We start from the raw sequence: 20,800 nt of genomic DNA on the forward strand, positions 1-20,800 counted from the left end.
TCAACAGGTTAACAGGTTATTGATGAAGTTAGTGCCTCACGGGCCAAACATTGATCTCTTCAGTAGTCCCTAAGTTCAGTCAAGTTGACGATGAATTTTAACTGGCACAGGAAGACATAGGATCAAATATTTGTTGCTGCAAACAATACATGAATTTGAAAGCTTTTAAGTGAGGAAAAAAGCCCAGCATTCAGAAGAGAATCAGGCCTTGGATTAGAAGAACATTTCACTTATATATCAGATTTTGTTATATCCTGGGTCTGCCACTGAAGTATACTCTTACGAGCTCAGAGAACTACTGCCCAAGTTGGTGTGCAGAGAAGATAGTTGTAACTCTTCTACACTCGTGTTCTGGATACCTATGAAGTGAAGTTAGGGGAGGGGACTCTGCCTCATTGTGGCTGAGATACTCTCACAAGGCTATTAGAATATTTTGATTTTTTTTTTTAAATTTAGGTTCACTGGGTGAGAGTCAAAGCATAGTGTTAGCCTGACGCTTCTACCCCAGGTTAGGGCACAGTTCAAGTGCTCCACTGAGTAAGCAAATCCCTGTTCAGGCTGATTACTCTGTAGTCATGCTGACCAGTCTATTCCCTATGTGGCTTCTGACTATACTTTTCATATAAACACTTTTTCCTTCAAAGGCACATCGGTCTATTGGAAAGGACATAGAGTTAGATAACAGAAAATCTCTTTCAATTTTATTCATTCATTCAAAAATATGCTTTGAGCACATACTATATACCAGACAATATGCTGTCAGGTGGAATTATAACGGGGTCGAAACAAGTAGAATATCTGCCAAAAAGAACGTGCATTCATTCCAGTGAGAGAAACTAGCAATTAATAACCAAACTGCTTCTGAGGGGAGAATAGAGTGCACAGTCCTGTCCAGAGAGGTCAGAACATGATACTTGAGTGAAAGTGATTTCAAAGGGAGAGCAGGAAGGTAGACTGGGATGAGCCAGATACAAGGGTCAGAGAAGAGTTTTATAAGTGGAAGAAACTGTATATGGAGTTCTTGGAGTTATGATAGTCTGATATTTTCAGGACTTGAAAGTTATCATTAGGCTACAATATGGAGATTGCTGTAAGTGATTCTGGGCAACAATGACTGATGTTCTGTGTCCTCCTAATTAGGCCACAGTGTTCAGAAGGGAACCTTGTAGGCTGTGGTTTTTGGAATGCAGAGATGAAAGCAGTTACTCTGAGGCACCACAAATAGGGTACACTGGGTGCAGGGAGGGCAAGGGAGAAACTGGAATCCAGGAAAATTGTTGAGAACCTCAGAGTGATGAAAATGAACAGTTTTCAAAGGGAGAAATTTTAGAGAGGACAGAACAGTCTGGGTGTGGAAAGCCAATGAAGAAAGAAAAAATGTATGGCACTGGAGAAAATTTCAATGAATTTGTATTAAGGAATTTTAAAGAAATTGTTTTAAAAAACATTTAATTCTAACTTGGATTTAACTCTAACTTTCCTTTTATGAATGCATTTTTTTCCTTTTAGTTAGCTGAGTAAATGCTAGGTTTAAATAAGTGCTCAAAAGTGTCCATTTGTGACTGATTGAAGCATACTTGGTAAATTGTAGATGCTGCTTTTCCAGCAATTTTAAACCCCATTCAATTTTATTTTATTTTACTTGCTAGTTTAGGAATATTCACATTTTTTGAAGTTGTCAATATTCTTTTGGAAATAGTAAAGGAGACAGCACATTCCTTATTAGAGTTGTTCTGAGCAAAATCAGAGAAGACTGGAATTGTATGTGAAGGTTTCTTAGTAATTATTTGAAGTGGAAGTGTGGAAATTTGGCTCTATTGATGTGCGTTTGAATTCTAAAGACATGAAAGATTCTGTGAAAATGCACCGTGCTGTGGTTGTTAGGAAATGGGATTGCCCAAAAGAGCATAGTCGTGTCTGGTACAAATTCATTCTTGAGCTAGGAGGCCCAGGCACAGAATCGATAGGCAATCTCTGGCACTGCGGGGAGGCTCCAGGCCACAGCCCCTCCTCCACGGGGCCTGTACTCTCCCTGGAATCAGAGATTTCCCTAGCATGCCAGCCTGAGTGCCTGGTTTCCCGAAAGAGAAGAAACTAGGGACCTTTAAAACAATACCCTCTTTGGATACTATGATTTGGCTTTGGTTTTCTTTTTCTCAGTAGTCAAAGAATAATGTATCCAGCCAGAATATCCTTGCTATGTCCCCTTCAAAAGGCTGATTTATGGTTGCCATGGAAACCAAATTATCAAATTTTGAAAATTAGTATATGCCAGATCCCTGGGGACTGCAACAACCTGTGTGTATGTGTATGAAGATGAAATAGAACCCTTTTCATCTATTGTTATTAAAGTGAAATATATACCTCTGTTAGGTGACTTGTGGAGTGTGTGATGTGATACTCCTTTCACTCATTTATTCGTATGTATCGTGTGACTCTGCTGTTCCATTCTTATAGGAATACAGGAACTAAATTGCTGAAGAGGGCAGGAGGTTACTTTGATGTGAAGACAACTTTCTTCAGTTTACTTTTTAATGAAAAGATTTTCTTACAGACACAGGATCAATAGGTTCAATATAGAGATGTATTTGTATGCATGCATATACACACATATTTACATGTGTATCTCACACTTTATGGGAATTTTTAATGCTTTTGTTTTACTGTGAACACATAATTTTCTGCCCTGGAATGTTGTATGCTTGTGTATAGACTGAAGGGTTACGCATGAATCCCAGCTTCCCTGAGTGTTTGCTAAAACCATGTAAGAATCTTTTCACTTGCAAAATTCAGAGCCACTGGTGATTTCTGCAAGATGAGAACATTGTTTCTTCCTGCCCTTACTATCAAGGGGCATCACATTCAGTAACTACAGGGAAATCTGAGCTTTCACTTCTTTAACCAAGTTGTAATGTTTCTCCCTTCTAGCTTTTCTCTTCATACTCTGACCCCTTGTACTTCTTTCCTAGCACGTTTATACTCTTCTTTCTCTGAGGATGAGTACCTTGTTACATTCTCTCTTGGAGCATGTGTGTGTGTGTGTGTGTGTGTGTGTGTGTGTGTGCGCGCGCACGCATGTGCACATGTGTGTTGGGGGGTGGTTAACCCCTGTCCTGAGTACAGCAACTATTTTAAACTGTGCTCAAAGGATTTTTTTCTCCATAGTAATTGCTGCATTTTGCTCATGCAGAGCTTAGTAGTCTTCTTTTATTCCACAGAAGTTGCCACCTGCATTTTAATTTGCAGAATCCAAATAACTCATGTTTCATGAAATTAGATCTTTTGTCTTCAAAATGTTTAGGCATCAGTCCTTCACTCTTCTCTGTTTTGCATCCCATTGAGTACTACCTTAAGAATTTATTCAAACTTTGACCACTCCTTGACACTTTACGGCAATCACCTTGGCCCAAGTCATTTTCATTTTGTACCAAATTATTAATACAGCTTCCTAATTTACCTATTTTTTATATGTAAAGCTGCCTCTTTTCTTCATCCTACACCTGGAGTGATTCTGTTAAAATATGAGTGAGAGGATGCCAGCTTTCTTCGCAATGCCTTCCATTGGCTTTCACATCACTCAGAATAAGCCCAGTGTTCTCCCTGTGCCCACGAGCCTTGTGTGGTCACCCACCTGTGCCACCAAATCTTTCGGAACTCATCCCGACTGCTCTCTTCTAGGTTTAGCCTACTTGAGGCACACTGAGCTCCTTGCAAGGAATCCTCCTGCCTCTGGCTCTGGATCTTGCTGCTTCTTCTGCCTTAGAATGCTTTTTTCCTCCAGACCTGGAGGATCTTTACTCAAATGTCATGTTTTCAGAAAAGCTTTCAGTTCCCCAAGATCTTGATCCTCCCTTTCCATCTTCCCTATTTCATTTTTTCTCATAGCATTTACAATAATCTCATCCACTATATATTTTGCTTATCTTATTTATTTGCTGTTCACTTCCCACATTAGCATGTCTACGAGGACAGAACGTTTTGTTCAGTTGTTCACTGCTGTATTCCCAACATTGGAGAAAAATTAAATATGTAGTAGTTGGTAATAAATATTTGTTGAATAAATAAATGAATTTAATGTTACTATATTGCTTTGCATTTTCTTTACAATAGTATCATTTCTTTTGAAAGTAGCTGTTCTGTGCCTTTTGAAGAGCTAATGGCATATTAATCACCAAATATTAGGTGTCATCACTACCACCAGGCACTGGAGTACAAGATGAATAGGAGCAGACCCTGTCTGCAAGAAGCTCACATCCAGGAAGAGTCAGGCAGTTGGAGTGCATGGCAGTAAGTGCTGGGAGACAAGCAAGCTCAAATAGTTTGGCAGAAAGGGGCACACAGCCACCATCATGAAATGCCAGGCACCTTCTTGTCACTCAGCATTGTGGTTCCATTTTTCTGAGGAGGAACTGAAACCTCAGGGAAGTAACATGAACTTTCCAAGGTTGTTGGCTTGCAGGTTAGATAATTAAGATGGCTTGGTGTAGTCCTAAAGGTCAAGGTATAGCAGATGCCACTTTGCCTCTCTAATGGAAAGTATATGTCATCATGTATAAACACTTACTTCTTTTCTGGTAATAATGTGATAATATGTGCTTCAAGGTGACTTAAGCTTAAAGGCCTTTCACGTGAAGGAGGGAAGAGATTATATAATCATGTACATATTTCTCTTCATTAAATATTCTGAATTAGTGTGTCAGGGGCATCCTAACTGATAACATGAGGGGCTCATCTTCAGGGATCCTCTTTGTGAAACTTCTGTGACCCCCTAGACAAAGTTGAAAGCCTTTCTTTTTTTGTGTGTGTGCCCATAGCTCTCACTTGCATATCACTATCAGAATTGTTGATAAATGTATGATTATTTACATAAGTCCTTCATCAGATGGTGGAAGGCCCTGAAGGAGAGTTTTTGTCTTGATTGTCTCCATCTGTTCTAGTGCTTCTAAAAATGTTGGTTGAGGAAACAGAGCCATAGAATTAATCTACAATTTAACCTAGAAATCTATTGAAAACATGTACTGGATGGATGAAACTGTAGTCCCTTTTAATCTTGAGCTCTGTCACCACAGTTGGAGAGCAAGGCACCACTGTGTTATGATTGTGACCCATCTATTTAGAATAGGATAATGGCAACATACAGAAAAATTGTCAAAAGTTGTCATGCAGACAGAATTTCGAAAAGTCAAACATGACTCATAATTAAGACCCATAGTTGACCAATAATTTACCAAGTGCTTTCACAACCATTATTTAATTATTACAGAACTCATCAATGCAGAGAAGTATAATCTCATTTTTTTAAATGAACCTTTAGACATGTTAGTCTATCTTTGAACTTGAAGAAGTCATGCAGTAAAATTGCAGTCTGCAAATAAAATGAAGATCCTCTCATTTTAAATCAGAACCCACTCTTTCCAGAATATTGGACTTCGCCTCATTATGATAATGTAGGGCTCTGTATTATATTCTTTATTCATGGTATGTGCAAAAAATGTGTTGGTTATTGTTTATTTTGTGTTTTCCTTTTACAAAATGCTTTGGCTTATGATTTGATAAGACCCTAAAATGCAGTTTATATTTTAATCATCTTCAGTCTGTTAAATGGGTTTATACCTCGCTATCTCCCTGAGTAACTTTAAGTGTTTCAGGATAATCATTGCAAAATCCAGACAGGCACAATTTTATAATTTTAGGGAATGGCTTTATGTTCATCATTTGAGTTCTGTCTTGCGTATCACGACCTTTCAAAGGTTTGTGGTTAAACCTGGAGTAATGTATTTCCAATGCTTTGTTTGCCCAAGAAGCTAAGTATGAGCTTCACATGTGAGAGAAGGTAAATATAATCTTTGCAAATGAATGATAGTAGTATGAAGTAGCAGACATCAATATGAAGAATGACAGCTTCTTTAAAAATTGTCAAGTAAATGTTTGACCTAATACAGCAAGCCTGCAGGGATGGTAAAGAACAGATAGGAAGTCATGTTGTACACTTGCAAATTTAAAACATCTAAGTCTGGTTTCTCTTCAGTACTACCAATTTCATTGATTATGGTTCTTAATTTTTTTGTTTTGCTCTTCATCCAAGTTTCTAGACAATTCCAAGTAGTTAGATGATCGATCTGTATATGTTTGTTGATTGATTGCATTTATCACAAACCACAATGGAACAAATTGTCATAAAGATCTCTATTAAATGATATACAAGCTGCCATGAGCAAACATCTCATAGCTGAATTTTGGCTCAATACAATGGGCTGCAGTTTTTCATTTCATATTGATTGGAGAGTGTAGTGATTCTAGATAGGGGCTGAAATAGTTCTCTAGAGAAATTCCGTCCTTGCAATGTCTGTGCAGGTTTGTTTATCTGTGAAGCAAGGTGAGAGTGCTAGGAAGGTTCATGAAGTAAGTATTGATCTGGAATCCGGAATTTGGCCGAGATAATTTTCGGAGAGCGTAAGAAGTTCTTTAAATATTAGAAAGTGCCATAAACTGAATCATCAGTTACAGATCATGAGAAATATTAATATAGTGCTGGCTTCATCAGCAACTGTTGAGTAGCAAGGGCAGAACTAGATTTCTACTTCTTGTTCTTGTGGTTCAAAGGGAAGGGCAGCACTCGTGATCTATGTCAAATCAGTGCTTCTTTTTAGGGAAGACCTGATCTAAACGAATTATTCAAGATATGGTAAAGGCCAGCTGCATGAAGATGTAGGACCTGATACATCCACTTGATGGAATTGTTGAAGATACTGAAAGTTTTGTTTAAGAAGTCTCAGCGATGTGAAAATTCATTTGTTATAATGATAGCTCAAAAATTGTTTTAGGTAGATAAAATTATAGGTAACTTACTGTTACTCTTATCATAAATATGTATATGAGAAGAGATTTATGGAAAAAATAGAGATCATTTGATTGTTGTTATTATTCATATTTTACTGATGAAAAAACCCAGAGCTCAGCAAATTTTAGCATATCTAGGCCCTTGACAGAGGCTCTACCTGAGCCACAGTTGTCTGCCTCCCAATGCTATGCCTTTAGCATTGTACTAAACTTTTAAAATTTTTTCTGCAGTTAAAAAATTTGTAAGGAAAATTTCTGAATGATACCATAAAAATGTTTTCTTTGATTTAATTTGTTCAGCTTTAATTTTCTTTTAACTTTATTTTCTATTCTTCTTCACTGATTCTTTCTTCTCTTTCCTATTCTTTTCTCCTCCAAACTTTCAGTTTCCAGTGAGAAAGAATCATATTTCAATGACGATTATGCCTTGGTTCATAGTCAATTTGTTGCTTCTCTCCAATTCTCCCCTAGTTCTTCACTGGCCTTCTTCTCCCAATCTTTACCATGGCCTCTTGGAAGTCTCTTACCTGTCTTAAGTTTTTCTTTTTGGTTGAGATTAAGAAATAATCAAGGGAATTTTTGACATAATCTTCTGAGAGTGAGACTGCTGAATCTTACATATTTTAAATCTGAGCAATAGGAAAATTTTATTCCTGCTCTGTCGCTCTTGTTTTATAAATTGTCTTTCTTGACATTAGGAAATGCTGCTTCTGGAGGATTCATAATAATTTGGCCTTTTAAAGGTTTTTAAGGATAGCGACTCTTTCCTTTGCATCCCAGGGGTAGTGGGTAGAGGTGTAAAATGCTAGTGTTTATCTCATGTTTTTAATTAACATGTTTGTTTTTAGGGTGTCTTTTCTTCTCTGACATTTCTCCCTCTGGACTCAGCAAGTTTTTCAGTCTCTGGTTCTCCTGCCAGGAGAACATCCTCTGAGAGAGGCCCTGAAGATGTTAAGAGACTCTGGAGCTCTCAAGAGATGTTAATTAGTAGGAGCAAATAAATGACCTGTTTATTCATATGCGCATTTTAATGCTGTCCTTTCCTTTTTTAAATTAAGAAGTAGAAAATGCGCTTGTGCTTAAATGTACTGTAAAGTTGCTAATATTCCTTTGGGTACTGGTATATTTTCCCAGGTTGTGGAAAATATGTTCAAATGAATTTTATCTCTTGGGAATGTCCCTCCTCCATTTTATTGCTTTTTATTGTTGCTGCAGCCCCTTGTATAAAAATGGTATCTGAATAGTAATATTATTTTATAAACTGCTATAGTAACCATACTTACTTATTTTTAGTAATTTTACAGGACTGGAATTAAAGAAACAGGCTTGAGAATTGCCTTTTATTTGCATAACACTTTTTTTTTTTAATCTGAAAGTATAAAAATTTAGAGTGACAGAGCAAGAAGGAGCCTTCAGAATGTCTTCCCTATTCTTATCTTCAAGCAGCCTCATCCTTAAGACAGCTCAAGAAAATGAAATGCTGGCCTAGTTTGAAAGCCATTAAAATTATTTTTAAAACTTTTGCTGCTTTCTCCCTTTCAAAATGTAGTAAGTCATGGTAGTGGGACTTGCTTATTAATATTTTATTTAATCTCTCACAGAAGAATATCTTATTCAAGAGAAGCACTATATTGTGACTTTGCCACTTCCTACTTACTCTTTGACCCTGGATAAAGTATTTAACTTCACTTAGCTATGGTATTTGTATTTCTAAATGGGGTAAATGTGAGCATTTGGTGAAGTATTGCCTGTAAGATAGTCACAACAGTAACTGTTACATAGCACTGAAAGCTTGTTAGGTTAATTTAGGTTAGGTTAGATTTCTGATTAAAAGAGGAAAATAATTTAGAGTCTGGAAAAGGTAGAGTAGTAAGTGAAAAGGCATTGATTCTCAAGATGTTAGGAGATAGTAAGAAAGCCCCTATGTAAACTTTCCAATCCTAGACTACTTCCAGATTACTGACAAAATGTGCATATGTTGAAACTATTTTTGATAATCTTTGTGGGAGCTTGGAGATATTTTTGAAGTTAAGCAACAAATACATGATATTCGAAGAGCCATCTACAAAACCCTAATAATATCATTGTGGATATGATGGTGTAGTATTGTTGCGATTCTAAATATCTTTAGCTGGATTTATAGATTAAGGCTAATCCAATTAGAGTGCTAGTAAATGATTCCTGAACAATTTATTTTAATAATAAGTATACTGGTACCAAAAATAATCCATAAATGAAAGCAGAAAATTGACAGTATGGAACAGAAGAACCCAAGAATGTCATCCTAAGGTCCAACATATATGTTACCATTGAACTCTGGATTTATCCCTGGGGTTCTTGAAGCCAAGTTGACAAAGAAGATAGGATCAGTTGCATTACTATTGTCTAACACATTGAAAGTAAATTGGTTCCTCAGGAGTTAACTTTCCCTAATGCTAATTTTTAAATGAAATAAATCACTTGGGAACAAAAATGATGAGCACTGATTTAACAGGCAATTCCTGCAACACAATTTGTGAAGCAAATGCTGTCTTTTAAAGCAACCTTGGGGGAAAAGTCTGAAGGTTATCATTTTCAGTTCAGCAAAGGCATTTTTGGCAGAAAGCTAATATGGTCTGTGTATGTGAACTACATGTGGTTGTACTTGACCCAAAATATAGAGTACCTGCAATACTGCCTCTATATCCTCCAATACTGTTCTTTGAGGTCACTTCTCTCAGTCGGAATTTGAGAAGACTTTGGTAGCAGATTTGAGAAGTGACAAAAGTAGAATTATTCCAGACTTGAAGTTTTAGCATGAATAGTGTTTGCCAATCAGCTAGGAAGGTAGTGAAGTCCAACTCCTGTCAGGATAACTCGTGTTTCTATACTGTGTTTCTTGAAGCTCTGAGTTCATTAGGAGTACCTTGGGGCACTTGGCTGGAAGGAAGAGAAATATTGGGAGAATGTATTAGTCACTTTCCTATCACTGGAGCAAAATACCCAGCACCTAGGACCTAAAGGTGAAAGTGTTTATTTTGATCCACATTTCAGAAGATTCTGTCTGTAGTTTGTTGGTCCATGCCAGAAATGGCATGGTGAAGGAAAGCGGCTCAACCCGTGGCATCCAGGAATCAGAGAGAGAGAGAGAGAGAGAGAGAGAGAGAGAGAGAGAGAGAGAGAGGAAGAAGGAGGAGGAGGAGGAGGAGGGGGAGGGGGAAGGGGAGGGAAGGAGGGAGGGAAGGAGTGCGCAGGAGACAAGAATACACCCTTCCAGGTCATGCTCCCAGTAACTCACCTCTCCCTATCAGATCCCACCTCCTAATAGCACTTTCAATAATGAACACAATGGCTAATCCACTGATGAGTACAGCACCCTACTACCCAATGACATTCTGAAAGCCCCACCTCGGAACACATGAGACTTTGTGGGGAGGGGTTTTATATCCAAATCATGACAGGATGTAAGATTAAGCAGCTCACTTTTATTGATTCTGATATGTGGAGGTTTTGCAAAAAAATTTGTATGACAAAGAGTAAAAGGTTATTTGCTTGAATATGTTTGAAAACTACTATCATACTGCGTGGCTAGAGTGATTTTGGTCTCATCATTTATTACAGCAATTTAAAAAATCCACAATAAATTCTCATTGATTGGTTTAGTGAAAACATTTTCTGAAGATCTAGTCAAATCAATTATTTCCTTGGAAATGCAAATGTATCATTTCCTTGGCAGAGTAGGAAATGGGCAAACAAATAAAAAATAAAGTATCAATTTCCTTTTGAAGAAAAATTTCCAAAGCTACTGATTTTTAGCTTTAGAGTAATATACTAATCCATAATTCATTAGTTTTTTTTAAACTTTGGCTAGAAAACAAGAACAAAACATATTTTCAGACCAATGTAGGGTAATTAAAATAGCACCTCGTAGAAGCACACAGAAAAATAATTTCATTTCTAATTTATTTGGAATTGGAGAATGCTTATAATTTATCCAGTTTTTTTATTACAAACTTACGATGCTAAAACACAACCATGGTCCACCCAGTAGAAATCATTTGCTCTGTTTTGATAATTTTAAGCATTCCAATGCAAAAAATGCAAGTTTTGCATGAATAGTTCATAACTAGGTATCCATATTGACACCCAGCAGGTTAGATGATAGCTGGTCCCCATCACTAGAGTTAAGGGCAATCTAAAGTAAATGAAAAGCTATTTTTAATCTATTTTGAAGGGAAAATTATAGATAATTATAGATAGATGGATATAAGGCCTTTATTTCTATCCCTCCTTTATAATTGAAATAGAATTTTAGCATATCTTAGGACTAAAGAAAGCTTGTCATAGGTTTGAGAGTCCTTTACCCCTCCTCAAACTTCCACATCCCCAATCCTATTCAGTAAGAATAGAATCACCATTAATTTATTTGTAAACTAGGAACATGGAAATGGTAATGTCAGGATAATCAGCAAAAACAGGGTGTGCCTTCCTGGGCAAAGTTCATATACAATTTCCCAAAGTCTGTATGTAAGCAAGTACAAGTATCTCAGTGTGTCCAGGGCTAGAGAGATGGGGAAACAGTTTAGTAAATTAATATAATAAAACAAATTCACCATTAACCAGGTGGCATATGTAAAACATATAAATGAGAAAATGTAAGTTATCTCCAAGGGTGGTGGTGCACACCTGTAATCCCAAAATTTAGGAGGCTGAGGCAGGAGGATCACAAATTTGAGGCCAGCCTAGGTTACATAGAAAGTTCAAGACTGGCCTGGATTATATAGCAAACCCTGCCTCAAAAAATGTCAGTTATCTGAAAACTTACTTCCTAGTGTTTATTAGTATTTTGGTAAGTGAATTTCTGAATTTCCACCTAGAATCTTTATGTGTAGTAAAAAAACTACCTATTTGATCTACCTATTTAATCGAAACTAAATCCTAACTACCCAGGAGGCTGAGAGAGGAAGATTTCAAGTTTGAGGCCAGCCTGGGCAACTTATTGAGGCCCAGTCACAACAAACAAACACAAACACAAATACCTCCCCCACCAAAACCTCCAGAAAAACACCTTTCTTTTAACTACTATTTTCTGTCTATTGCTTTTATGTAACTTTTAATCATGAGCATTTTCCCATGTCAAATATTATTTGAAATTTGTATACTCTTTTAGGGCTATAAAGTATTTTGTATTAAAGTTGTACTATAATTTATTTATGTTTCTCTATCATTGGCATTTTGAATTATTTCTAATTATTTTACTATTATAAAATATCACCATCTTTTTATTTCAGTTTTTGAGCTAATGATTTCTCAAAAATGAATTCATAGAAGTGGAATTGCTAGACAAATTTCAGAATTTTTGATGTGTGTATGTGAGCATTGAAACTGTCCTGCAAAAGTATATCAATTTGAAATGCCATCTGGAGTGTATTAGATTGCCTCAAATGGTTGTTTGTTTGTTTTTTACTGTATACCATCTACAACTCCAGGATCTGAATGGAAAATATGGGTGTGTGTGTGTGTGTATGTGTGTAGTTTCTGCCAGACATCATCCCATAAATAATTATGTGGCAGGTAAGTAGAAAGTAATCACTTCATTGAGATACCTTCTGTTTTGTTAATTGGAGAAATCATGAGATCTTTAAATTTTGTCTTTTAATATTTTTATGAGATGACATTGAGTATATCTGAGGTTGGTTATAAAAACACAAAAAGTAAAGGGAAGTAGGACCTAATTAAGTGTTCAGTCGGTACTTTTGACTTAACTATCAATCAGGCAGGGATATAAGGTGGTGTGAATATCAAGGGTTCTCATTTAAACAGACATTCCACAGGGGATGGCTGAGCATTCAAGGTGAGCTGAGCATTATGCTAGAGATCATCCTTTTGTTTAGTTGCAGAAGGTAAATCAAGTTATTTTTAGAGGCTTAAATCTATCAAGCTGGCATTGCTCCTTATTGAGAAAATGGGTAGGTGATTATAGGGGCTCATCCTTAGGGAGATGCTGTGATCAAGACATACAGTGAGTTTTTCTTTCCTTTCCCCTACCCCTCCCACTTCCCCTATTCCTTTAGATGTTTTCTTCCTGTTTCACCATATCAATTATACATTTTGATCCTTACTTACACTTTTAGTTTTTCACGCCAGAGAAACTATTCAGTATTTACACATGTGCATCCTATTTATTTCACTTAAAAGTATGGCCTCAGTGTGCATCCACTTAGCTATAATTGTCTCTAGTTTCTCATTCTTTATGGCTGAGTAATACTCCATTTTATAAAAAAAAACACATCTTGTTTATGAGAAAAGGAAAAACATGGAAACAAAGTCTTTGTAAATAGAAAAGGGTGGAGGAGGTGAAGGGAGGGCAGGGGAATGCGGAAAAAATAAGAACCAAGATATATTATGTAAAGGTACAAGATCCCAATGATGAATATAACTGTATTGTATACCTAAAATATACCAATAAACTTAATGGAAAAAAAAAGACAACAATGAGTAAAACATGCACTCCATTTTGATGGTGCCCAGGAGCTATAAGCAGATCTTACCCATTAGGACTTTTATTTGTGTATCTTTTCAAATTTATGAGAACCATCAGCAAAGTTTCTTCTCATTGTGTTGTAAATAATCTGTTGAGAAAAATACCAGGCCTAGATAACTTTTCCTCCTCCTTCAATTGAAGAGAGAGAATTTAGCCAATATTCCGAATGGATCTTTTTGTAGCCATGTCATGGTAAAGGCATAAAGGCAAGAAGGCATTTGGGCCAGTTGTAATCTTCCTTTGTCCTTTTCAGTGACTTCTTGCACATCCTTTGACTTTTGTCTTCTGTACCTGTTTCCTGAGATCTTTGTGGTGTTCAGGTTTGCCTAGGTAGAACCTGTAGGCTCAAGTCAGTGAACTTGTGATTAGGGTTTGGTTGGCATGAAATAATGAAAGCACAACACTAATTGCCCCCGAGAGCATGCTGCTAAGACAGGCAAGTCCTCTGAGTTTGTGAGCTCTTGGGATTTCTCTGTTGGAGGGGATTGTGCTTATTTTAAAGGAACATGGTTACACTACCTTGTGTGGTATGCTGGGATAGCAACCGTAGATTACCAAACTTAAAACTGAATCATTCAATCCTCCATAGCCTTTTAAAACAAAAGCTATCAGATTAGAAAAGATAACTGTACAGTAGAACAAAAGAAAGAATATTATTGACAGAGACAAAATTTGATGTAGTCTTGCTTTCTAATGGGTAAATAATATAAAAAGCAGTATCGCCAGACATGTTTGGGCATGTTTGCCATTCCAAAACTCTGGGAAGCTGAGGCAGGAGGATTGCAAGTTCAAGCTCAGTCTGAGCAATCTAACAACTTAGTGAGAACTTGTCTCAAAATTCGTACCAAAAAAATACAGGGGATGTGTCTCACTGCAAAGGCCCTGGGTTCAATTCCTAGTACTGAAAAGAATAATATCCAACAGAAAAACAGAGTAGTATTGAAAGTTTCTTGGGACATACCTTGAAGATTTTCACTTCTAAATATACAGAGGAAAATTACTATGCTCCTAGGTTAGAAAAGGAGAGAAAAATGCCTTTAAATTGTAGTGTGAGGACTTTAGGTTGGATTGAAGAATGATGTTCTGTTCTAATAGAATTGTCAAACCTTGGAAAGGGTTGGCTTGGGAGACTCCAGTCCCAAGAGGAGAGGCAGAGGTACAGTTAAACCTGGTTCTGAATGCATTTAGGTCAAACCCTGGGGAAAACTGTTGGGAGAGTTATGTAAAAACTGATGGACAAGCCATGGCTACAGAAATTTTGTGGGACCTTATTAGAATGTGAGAAGAATAGCAAAGAATCACTAGGCCAAATAAAAAAAAGAAAAAAAGTCATCTCAGGTACGTTGGAAAAGTAGAAGGGCTAATGTACTTCAAAATATCAAAGAATCAAGGGAGGAACTGGCTAGATAAAACATTGTGGAAAGAAGAGGAAAAAGGAGAACAATTAAAGTGTGTGCCTGCTCTGCTTATAGGAAGCATTATGTGATTGTAGAAATGCTTTGAATTGGTGGCTGGAAGATGAATAAAATGTAAAGAGCTCTTTTATTTAAAACATTTCAAGTTATGATCTAGAAGAGTATTAGATAGTGATTGATTTTTAATTGAGGTACTTATATGCTTTCAGATTGAAGGCTAAAATCAGTGGTCTCCAAAAATTGATTCTTAAATTATGATTCCCTGATAATTATTGAGATTTATTGGTGTTCAGTTTTGAGGTTCCCAGTGCACATTATTATAATTAAACAAATGTTTCAGCAACTATTCTGAAAAAAGGCATGGGATACAAATAATTTTAGTAAGATGTGATTTAATTTTAGGAACTTGCAGGGTACACAGGGAGATTTGGTGGTAACAGACCCAGTAAGGTGTGTGTGAGCAGTACACAGGCACTGCTACTAGAGGAGAAAAGTTTGTACTACAGGAAGACATGTAAGGCTTCCCTGGATGTAGGGCATTTGGGCTAAGCCTTGAAAGGGCAATGGGGTTTTTGACTAATGGAGACTGGGAGGCAGAGTGGAGGGAGTTTTAAGCACAAGAATATAACTAGTAATGCATAGAATTTGGGATGAATAAAGTGTGTTTTCTAAAAGCCAGCAAAGGCATTTGAGGAGCAAAGAGCACTACAGAGCCAGAAGAGATGATGTTGGGGGTGGGGGAGAGCTGGGCAGCGAGGGCATTAACAGAGAGATGATGACAGCTTGTCCTAGGCAAGCTAGTAAAAAACGGGTAATGAAGGAATCATGAGAGGAAGGCGTCTGTGAAGGAAGGCAAACTGTGAAGGGAGGCCTGAGTAGACTCAGTGGGAGAATTCAGACACAACACAATGACAGTAGAACTGGTGGAATGTTGAGGCCACTGAAAAACTGGAGAGAAGGAAATTATCCTGACAAGCGAGTCCTGGAAATTAGACCTTTTGTTCTATCCCCCCTTTTTTTCTTCCTTCCATATTGCCTACTGAGTACTGCCTACTGTTTTGTGCCTGGCTCTGTTCAAGGTAACATAATGAAGAGAAATACAAACATGGAAAAAAAATACCTTTGCACCTCAAGTGCTTACCATCTAGTTTGAGGAATGGATCTATCCGTACACATGAAATGCTAAGCACACAGTTAAAGATAATATAACCATTGTGTCAATTCAAAAGAGAAGAACAAGATGTTTCAAAAGGGAAGAACAAGGGATTTTTGTCCTGCAGAAGCTAATCTTAGGTGCAGATATGCGAAGTGTACATTGGTTATGAGGTAATAAATGAGGTAAAACTCACCAGTTCTGGTTCCAGTTTGCTATTAACAGATTTCTCTTTCAGATGTTCTTGAAGATGTTCACATATCTCTGTGTGTTGTCACCCACATATTCAGAGATCAGAGGAATATTAAATAAGTTTATGACAAGCTATTCCTGCCCTCTTGTTATTTATTGAAATTCCTTACTCCTAGGAATTACTTTTCTGATGCTTCTTTTTGAAAGCTTTCTTGTATTTTAAAAATATTTTTTGAACTAATGAATAGGGTGACTTTCCAATTTACTTAACCCCAGCTTTCAAATATAGCAGTCCCAGATGGAGTGAAGCCTGGAGAAGATTTTAGGGTTGGGTTGTCTTAGGTTGGGTTGTCTTAGGTTGGGTTGTCTTAGCATAGGATTCAAGTTTGAGTTTTCATATCTTGGAGTTGTGAACTAGCCCATTCACCCACTTGTTTAAAGTCTCTGTAACTTTAGTAGAAGCTGTAAGGTTTTATTCCTGGACTACAGCTTTCAGATATCTTAAAAGAATCTAAAATGGGCTAGTTGTTTTATACTACCCTCTTAATAGCACCAGGGATAAAATACCAGTATCTTTTGTTGCCATCTGTTTTCTAGCTTCTAGGTCTATTTTTATTTCATGTTTCTATTCTGTTAAAAATTCTATTCTATTTATACAATGTACATATAGTTGGAAATATGAGGTTTTTTGCATCTTCTTATACTTTGTGAGACAAATTACTTGATCATTTTGGAAGATACAGTTATTTGTGAAATTTGAATATGAAAACCAAAAGCAAAAAAAAAAAGTATTTGCCAGACGGAATACACCTCACTGTTCTTTCCCAGGCCAATGGTGAGGGCCACTTCATAGGAAAAGCCTCCCCACAGTATCTAAAGCACTCAGGGTAAACACAAGCTTCAGAAGAAATATCATCCATAGAAATGTGGTAGTGGGGGCACTGGAAGGCTTTTTTTCACCCTATCTCTACTCTTTTGGGGCTCACTTCTCTAATTAAAATTGGTGTTTTGGAAAAGAGAACATGAATTCAGAGTATGGCAATAAATTATATCCTTGCCTCAAATGGAATTAAAATGACTTCAGACTTGAAATTTCCCTGCCTCTGAAAACTTAATTTGATATTTTCTGTTACACACGAAGTAGTGATTTGCAGAGGCACAGACTGTAAGATTAACCGAGGCAGCCATCTCTTCTGGCGCATCTAATCTTACATCTAATTATCTGATCATCTGAATCGCAAATAGAGTAGTTAAAGGGTATCTGTTGAAAGGGCAGCCTTAAAATGTAAATATTAAAAAGGAGCACTCTGGTTTTCAGGAAACAGACATGCAGACTTGTAATAGCCCTTATGTTATTTGTGACATGAGGGCAGCAGGTCACATAAAAATGTGGTTACATTGCTCTATCACTAAAATGTAAAGATGCTTCTGAAGTCTTTACTAGGCTTGTTTTGACAATTAACCTCCATTAGTATTCTAGACCACATAAAAGCGAAACTCTTAGAGGGCTCTCTTTTCATGAATGTACTGTCAAAGTGACTTCATCATTTAAATAGGTCTGTAGTCACAGTAAATGATGAGTTGATATTTATACAAAGCATAACCTTAATTAAAATATTATGAGCAATTAAACCCAGTGTTCATGGAATTATTGTACGTTTATATGTAACAGAGTGAAAATATTGCATAGGACTGTTAAGCTTTTTGTATGAATCTAATTAACTTTGACAGAGTTTGGGCTTTTCTCCGTCTTATTTTTAGAAGTGCTGTAGATAAATGTACTTGCATCTGGAAAACTTCAAACAGTTTTGATCTGTATTTCAGGTCTGATTTAAAATATATGTATTGAGACTGTCTTAAATACAGAGTTGATAGACTTGTGGTACATTGCTTCTTGTAGCAGGAAGGCAGATGTGCCAGAGAGTTCAGCTGTAGACTAGAGCCGCTAGTGGGTATTCTTTTTGTCACAATTTAGTGTCAAGTGGTCACTGCTGTGATCAAGTCTTTGTAAATTTGGCTCTTGTTAAAGCTGGAGGTGTGATAAAGTGAACTCACACTGCTGATTCCCTGGGAGGCAATTAGGAGGGAGGTATTTCTCTCTCTACACTTTCCTAGCCTTCAGAGAACAGGCACACCAGGAGCAAGTCCAGGTTTCTATGGAATCCCAGTGTCTTCTTGTGTTTCATTAATGCTATGGTTTGACTGTTCCCTTCAAATCTTGTGTTGATATTTAATTGCCATTGTAACAGTGTTAAGACATGGGACCTTTTAGAGGTGACTGGGTTTTCAGGGCTCAGCCTTATGGTTGGATTAATGCTGTTATCATAGGAGTGCTTAATAATCAAGGCAGTGAATTCCTGATGGAAAAGATGAGGTTGACCTGATTTTTTCCTTCTGTTTGCTGCGTGCTTATTTGCCTTCCTGCCATGTTATGATGCAGCATATAGGTCTTGTCCAGATGTCAGCACAGCACACTTGAAATTCCTAGTCTCCAGAACTGTTAGCCATGTAATTCTGTTACAGAAGCAGAAAATGGATGACTACAATAAGTGAAAAATAATGTCCTCCTGAGAACTTTGCATTATGACATTAAGGTTGTTGGAGTTCCTGTTCTCTGTTTCTGTCTGTCTCTGACTCTGTCTCTATCTCTCTATCTGTTTCTCTGTGTTACTGAGGATTGAACTCAGAACTTACACACTGAGCCATATCCAGGTCACCCTCCTTTTAAGTTTTGAGACCAGATAGACAGGGTCTCACCAAGTCTCTAAATTGCCTCAGCTGCCCTCACATGCTACCTCAGCCTCCCAGAGTGCTGAATTACAGACATGCTCAACCACATCTGGTTCTACTTTACCCTTAATTCCCCAAAACCCCACTAAGAATCAGCCCTGTGAAGAAGCTAGGAATTTCTCTGATTTCTCAATGGTACTAAAAGTAACAATAGTGAAAACAAGCACAGTAACCACACTAGTTTATTTAGCACCAACCATTTAAGTAGATTGCATATATTATTTTAATTAATCTTTACCCAAATTCTTTGAAGTAGATACTATGTTCAACTTAATGATGAAAAACTGTAGCTTAGAGCATTTTATTGTCATTCTCAAAAGCACACAGGTAGAAAGTATTAGTGCTATTAAAATGAAACTGGACCAAATAAATTGGCATTGAATACTTAATGAGATCAAGGTGAAAAATATAATATATATATATAACAACATAAAAAACACGGGCCTCTTTAGATAACAAATAAGTATTCATATACAGTGGTACCTCAGTTCATGAACTTAATTTTTTTTACAATTTTGGCGATGTTTGTGTTTGTGTGAGGAACATGACCACAGTTGTGTTTGTCACCTGATGAAGAGTTTGTGAACTGAAGCAACATTTTGTCTAACACTTTTGTTTGAGAATAGAATTGTTTGCAAGCAGAAACGCCCTGAACCGAGGTAACACTGTCTATCTGTGTTTCTATTCTTTCATCAGAGATCACATTCAGCTTCATATAACTTTTGTGATAACATATTGCTAAAATTTTTCTATTTATCGTTGGTTATTATTGTTAATCACTTGCTGTGCTTAATTTATAAGTTAAACTTTATCCTCAGTGTGTATTACAGGAACAAATAAAAGAGTTTGGTACTGTGGTTTCAGAATACACTGAGGGCCTTCAAACATATCCTACTGCATATACATAGATGTGCAAATAAGAAAATCAGAGATGAGAGCATAGGATGGTTGGCAGTGGTTATTTTGAGGTAGCTGGGCAGGTGGAGGACAAAGTAAAAAGATACTCAAATTTTATTCCCAATACCTTTCTGTTTAAATCTTCAGTTTATGTGTTGCTTAGATAAATACATTTTAAAGATCAGGAAAATACTTTTGCTGCTAAAGTAAATACCTGAAAATAAAACCGTCACAAAGGGGAGTGGTGACAGCACTGATTTCAAGTGAGCTTGTCTGACTCCAACATCTGTGCTTTATCAACCAACTGGTGTGGCTTTTAAAAATGTATATTAGTGTTTAAAACATCCCATGAAAAGGGATACCATCAACTAATGTCTTCTTGTTCCTTACAAAACTCTTATTATACACAAAGGACTGATGAATACCTCAGAATTTCATTTTCTATTAAATTTAAATTAAACAATATATACTAAGTACCTATGATATGCCAGTGGCACTGTGAAGCCCTGAGCAGTTGCAGAAATGCATTGGAGGCTCTGCTTATAGGTGAGGAAAGCAGACAGACTAGTGCCCAGACAACTGACACATAGAGCCTGGGCTGTACATGTGGAGATAGTGGGAGGAGCGGTGTGCATGGGGCTTTAAGGAGGGCAAGATTATTTGTAAAACCAGAGCTCACATAAAACTTTATTTAGTACCCAGGTGGATGTTGAGGGGTTGGTCATGACAGAATACACTAAGATGTTGCCTGTATTTTCAAAGACCATGTGTTGAGAAAGAGAAAATTAAAACACAGGAAAACAATGCAAAGCAAGAACACAAGAGTTAGTATGCAACTGACTGCTAACTGAGACAGGTTAGCCCCTAAGTGAAACAAGACAAAAAAGAATTGACATTGTCAGTGAGAATTGTAGAAGGTTTCATAAGGAAAAAAAATATAGTACCAGCAGTTTGTCAGGTTAGCAATAACTCTGTGAAATAAGAGTGGCT

General features: G+C 36.9%; 1 protein-coding gene across 9 annotated transcripts in view; it reads left to right on the forward strand.

The window, feature by feature from the left end:
* The window catches only part of LOC101724814 (EGF-like and EMI domain-containing protein 1), a 634,038-nt gene that overhangs the window by 22,279 nt on the left and 590,959 nt on the right, over nt 1-20,800 (forward strand). The window lies entirely within an intron of this gene.

This window comes from Heterocephalus glaber, unplaced genomic scaffold, assembly GCF_053883595.1.
Source record: "Heterocephalus glaber isolate CG9 unplaced genomic scaffold, H.glaber_assembly_v1.0 deba00001504, whole genome shotgun sequence".
In the NCBI taxonomy this organism is placed as follows: domain Eukaryota; kingdom Metazoa; phylum Chordata; class Mammalia; order Rodentia; family Bathyergidae; genus Heterocephalus; species Heterocephalus glaber.